This window comes from Ylistrum balloti, unplaced genomic scaffold (genome assembly GCF_031769215.1).
Source record: "Ylistrum balloti isolate Yb309-2 unplaced genomic scaffold, AGI_CSIRO_Ybal_v1 Utg369812, whole genome shotgun sequence".
NCBI lineage: Eukaryota > Metazoa > Mollusca > Bivalvia > Pectinida > Pectinidae > Ylistrum > Ylistrum balloti.
Genome location: NW_026781984.1, coordinates 243,032 through 249,265, shown reverse-complemented (window position 1 = coordinate 249,265; position 6,234 = coordinate 243,032).

The following is a 6,234-nucleotide window of genomic DNA, read 5'->3' as shown; positions in this document are numbered from 1 at the left end:
TGAAATCTGGCGCGAACAAGCGGAAGCTACAGCGCACATTCGTCTGCAAAAAGTCACATGATTTTGTTGACATCCTGTTTATCAAAATGAAATTATGTTTTTGTATAGATATATTGTTTTGTATCAATATAATAAACACCATATAGAATTTATAATAAAATTAATTTTATAGTGATGGGTAAATATATCGTATAAACGAGAGTGTGGAAGTTGGCGCGAGATTTGAAAAAGAAAGTAGCTTTTGATACATGACTGTAGGGACCTTTGTGAAGTTAACTAATTGTTATTGTAATTGTCATCCGTTAATTAGATATAGATAACGGAGACATCAGTAAATATAAACTGTAAATTAAGTCACATGTTTTTATCGAATTCCGTGGGTAAATATATCTTCATTTTGTTGATAACTGAAGCCTGAAATAGCACTTTCCTCTTTTAATAGGTTGAAAAACTAACCATATTCAAAACATACTCCTGAAGTTTCTGGCCGTGTAAAACCTCAAACATTGTTGGATTACGGTATTATTCTGACTTTCTATCGATTTATGCATATCGGGTTGGAGTCGATGGATGTCACAACTCTGTCCCTATTAAAAGTGAGGGAAATAAGTGACTTGTTCTTAGCCATTATGGGTCGGCATTCAAACTATAATTGTGGAAAGAAATCATCAATTCGACATACAAATCGCGCATTGACCAAAAGTCTGTTCTTTATCGCCTCCGAGCCGTATATAAAAATTTGTAGAATGTCAAAATTATTCTGACAAACTCATATGTTTTTTTTTGATTTTTTTTTTGTAAACAATGTTTCAAATTTCAGTACTGAATTTGCGTTATTTTTGTTACTTTTTCAGTTTTTTAAGTTGAAGCTTCGCCAAAATGGGCGTGTTAAATTTATGGCAGATTTTGGATCCTGTGAAACAACATCAAGACTTATCGGAACTGAAAGGACAGCTTTTAGCTGTGGACCTAAGTATATGGGTGTGTGAGACACAATGTGTCAAACAGATGCAAGGAGTTGTGTCTAAACCTTTTCTCAGGTAAGCAAAGGGATGTGGATGTCAAAATTGTAAAAGATGAACAAAATTGATGTGAAAAATAAGATTTATGCTAGGTGTTGAAGAAAAATTAGTTTCTACTTTACAACAACTCTCAAAATGTAGGCTAAGTCAAAGGCAAAGCTAAGTTATTTTATTTTTTTTTTTCAAAATGAAGAAATAATTCTTAGCACTTGGAAATTTGACTCCTGAACTCACACTTTTCCTGTTGGGCTTGCCCTAATTTTGAGGACCCTGTATCCCTTATAAATGATTTTGGAAGTTTTGTTCCAAACTCAGGTGAAGAAATCCTCTAGAAAACATTTGTTCATTAGCATTCATACTTTCTGAGAGGCAATGCTGGTCGTGTTTACTGGTAATAACCATGTTAATACTGAAAATGAAATAAAAGTCTTATCCAGAATAGAAAGATGAATAAAGATATAATACTATTTAATAAATAATAATAGGAAGATTGATTAATTTACAAAATTTGCTTTTAAAGAACAGAAAAGGTATGTCATTTGTTAAAATTTTTCATTTGATAACAAGACACATTATTTGATTTCCTTCAACAGAAACGTTACCATAAATGGGTTGTTCCGAAGTACAAAAGTGCAATATGCTGCGATAAATCCATTTCAGAAATCTCTTTTTCCGAATCCTACATCTGCTGCAACTTGGAGTACATCTTGTGTTTGTGGTGGAAGGAGAAGCACCAGACTTGAAGAAAGATACCATGAACAAACGACAACAGGAGAGATTTCATAGCAAAGGTCAAGGTTACAGGGGTCCTAGAGGAGGTGCAGGCAAAGGAGGGCGTCGTAACTTTAATGCTCGTCTGCGAGAGGTACATTATTATCAGTTAAGGGTAATAAGCAATAGTTTGTAAGCATTTTGAAAATATCTTGATTGTGAAATGTGATGTCGCCATCTTGTCAGGTCAACCTGATTTTTACCTTATTCATTTAATTCACGTAGGTTTCAATCACAATACACACCAAGCATCACCAATTTAGTATTCAATTATTTTATATATATTTACTTTTAAGCAGTATTAAAAAAAATCAAAGTGCAATTTTGTGATCTAATAGTAATGTTCAAAATAAAAAAAAACATAATCTAAATGCGTAGAATTATGTAATTGACTATAATGTGCATTCCCTAATGACCCTTACAATGTTCAAAATAACATAATCCAGATGCATAGGAATATGGAATTGAATATAATGTGCATTCCCTGATGACCCTTACAATGTTCAAAATAACATAATCTAAATGCATAGAATTATGGAATTGACTATAATAGGCTTTCCCTGTAACCCTTACAAGACACCCTGTCAGTCTTGATTTTGAAGCCTATGAATGGATATTAGAAAACTACTTGAAAATTATTTTATCACTAGACAACAGTATTGTTAGATTGCATGACCATGTTGACTTTTTACTGGTATATGTTTTTCAGTGTTGTAGGATGCTAGACTGTCTTGGGATTCCATATCTCCATAGTAACGGAGAAGCTGAAGCCTTTTGTGCTGCTTTAGATGCTGCTGGGGTATGATGAAGATCATAAGCAAACAAGCATAATCCAATAAAATTAATGTTTTTACATATTCGTCCAAAAAAAAATTAATAGATTTAGTGTTGAATGTCAACCCTGTCCATATGATGCATTATAGATTGATAATTATGGCTTTTAGGTAACTCTTGTAGCATGTTTTAAGTAAAAACCTTAACATACAGATTATTCAATGGATTTTACTTAATAACATTATTAATTACTTAATCAAATGTAATAAGATTCTGATAAAATATGGTCAACCTCAATACATGTATCTAAAAAGAAAGAGAAAGGTTTAGATAGAATTGCAGTTTCTAATTATAGTTTTACTTTCTTGTTTTGTGTCGCCTGCAGAGCTGGTGGATACTTAGGGATCACTTTGTCCCTTGTCACACGTCTTCTTGTTGGAAGGGTACAGATTAAGTTCAATTTCCGAATGTCTGTGACCTTTCTTGGCAGAGTAATGCCCCTTTGAACTTAGAAAATTCTCTGGGAATATTGTTTTTCAGACTTTTTTGGGTTATCCTTTGAGTTATTGAAATGATATTTGGTATATGGCTTCTTGTTGGAAGAGTACAGATTAAGTTTGATTCCTGGCTGCTGGTAACCCTTCTTGGCAGAGTTATGTCCCTTTGAACTCAGAAAATTCTCTGGGAATATTGTTTTCTGGACTTTATTTGGTTATGCTTTGAGTTGAAATGAAATTTGGTATATGGCTTCCTGTTGGAAGGGTACAGATTAGTTTTGACATCCAAGTCAATTTCTGGGTGATCATGACATTTTATGCAGGTGACACATACAGTTCCGAGGAACTCTTGTTTTCACAAAGTTTTGATTTTAAAATAACTTAGAGTAAAGATTTTTTTTGAGGACATCTAATAATATAATACAATGAGTCCTATGTATCGCACCTAATAAGCATATCAGCTTTACTGAATTACTTGTAAATAGTACAAATGTAGTATCATATTTCATTTTAAAAATTTTCGAATTCAAGTCTACATCATGTAGTTATTTATGTCACTTTTGTGTCGATGAAGAATATGGTTGTATTTCATGGCTTGTATAAAATATTCTCTCTGGTATATGTCAGTACTTACCCCAGGTTTATTGTCCCTTGTTATCTGTCAGTACTTACCCCAGGTTTATTGTCTGTTGTTATATGTTGGTAATTACCCCAGGTTTATTGTCCCTTGTTATATGTCAGTACTTACCCCAGGTTTATTGTCCCTTGTTATATGTCAGTACTTACACCAGGTTTATTGTCCCTTGTTATATGTCAGTACTTACCCCAGGTTTATTGTCCCTTGTTATATGTTGGTACTTACCCCAGGTTTATTGTCCCTTGTTATATGTCAGTACTTACCCCAGGTTTATTGTCCCTTGTAATATGTTGGTACTTACCCCAGGTTTATTGTCCCTTGTTATATATTGGTACTTACCCCAGGTTTATTGTCCCTTGTAATATGTTGGTACTTACCCCAGGTTTATTGTCCCTTGTTATATGTTGGTACTTACCCTAGGTTTATTGTCCCTTGTTATATGTTGGTACTTACCCCAGGTTTATTGTCCCTTGTTATATGTTGGTACTTACCCCAGGTTTATTGTCCCTTGTTATATGTTGGTACTTACCCCAGGTTTATTGTCCCTTGTTATATGTCGGTACTTACCCCAGATTTATTGTCCCTTGTTATATGTCGGTACTTACCCCAGGTTTATTGTTCCTTGTTATATGTTGGTACTTACCCCAGGTTTATTGTCCCTTGTTATGTGCCCACGTCTGATGTTGTTTGTCACAGATCACTGCTGTCTGATGTTGTTGTCACAGTTCACTGCTGTCAGATGTTGTTGTCACAGATCACTGATGTCTGATGTTGTTGCCACAGATCACTGCTGTCTGATATTGTTGTCACAGATCACTGATGTCTGATGTTGTTGCCACAGATCACTGCTGTCTGATGTTGTTGTCACAGTTCACTACTGTCTGATGTTGTTGTCACAGTTCCCTGCTGTCTGATGTTGTTGTCACAGTTCACTGTCTGTTGTTGTTGTCACAGATCACTGCTGTCTGATGTTGTTGTCACAGATCACTGTCTGTTGTTGTGGTTGTCACAGATCACTGCTGTTTGATGTTGTTGTCACAGATCACTGATGTCTGATGTTGTTGTCACAGATCACTGCTGTCTGATGTTGTTGTCACAGTTCTATGTCTGTTGTTGTTGTCACAGATCACTGCTGTCTGTTGTTGTTGTCACAGATCACTGCTGTCTGATGTTGTTGTCACAGATCACTGATGTCTGATGTTGTTGTCACAGATCACTACTGTCTGATGTTGTTGTCACAGATCACTGCTGTCTGATGTTGTTGTCACAGTTCACTGCTGTCAGATGTTGTTGTCACAGATCACTGATGTCTGATGTTGTTGCCACAGATCACTGCTGTCTGATATTGTTGTCACAGATCACTGATGTCTGATGTTGTTGCCACAGATCACTGCTGTCTGATGTTGTTGTCACAGTTCACTACTGTCTGATGTTGTTGTCACAGTTCCCTGCTGTCTGATGTTGTTGTCACAGTTCACTGTCTGTTGTTGTTGTCACAGATCACTGCTGTCTGATGTTGTTGTCACAGATCTGTCTGTTGTTGTGGTTGTCACAGATCACTGCTGTTTGATGTTGTTGTCACAGATCACTGATGTCTGATGTTGTTGTCACAGATCACTGCTGTCTGATGTTGTTGTCACAGTTCTATGTCTGTTGTTGTTGTCACAGATCACTGCTGTCTGTTGTTGTTGTCACAGATCACTGCTGTCTGATGTTGTTGTCACAGATCACTGATGTCTGATGTTGTTGTCACAGATCACTACTGTCTGATGTTGTTGTCACAGATCACTGATGTCTGATGTTGTTGTCACAGTTTTCTGATGTCTGATGTTGTTGTCACAGATCACTGATGTCTGATGTTGTTGTCACAGATCACTGATGTCTGATGTTGTTATCAGTTTATTTTTGTGCTAGTCGTTGTTATTGTAACCAAATACTGAATTATCTTTCCTCTTTCCCCTTCTGTTTTGTCTGACTCTTCTCGTAATAAGTTGTTCTACAATATTTTTGATACCTGCAGTGTTTAAGTCACTTGACCTATAGCCAACGTTTTTCGTCTGTCATGGTCCGCTGTGTATACACTGTCCATATCAAATGACATTTTCTCAATAACTGAAAGGTCAAGGATGCTGATATTTGGCCTGTAGCATGCTGGGATGAAAGGCAACTGAATTTGTTTATGTGATTGACCTTGACCCACTTTTAAGTTTACATCGGTCAAATATGTAAAAATATTAAAACAACATCTTCTCAGTAACATATTGGCCTAAGGCATTTGGGGACTCAGATACTTAGTCCTGGTCTCATGTCTTTCCTGTGGGATTCACTCAAATTTCGGGAATGCACTATATCTCTTAGAAATGGGAATCAATCAAAAGTTTGGAATTGTTGTCCTGAACTCACCTGAAAAAAAATCCAACAAAAATTACTGGTAGCATGCTTGTTTGTTCATATGATTGACCTTGACCCTTATCAAAGGTCATAGAGGGCAAATGTGTTAAAATCTTTTTTATGACTTCTTCTCAATTATTAA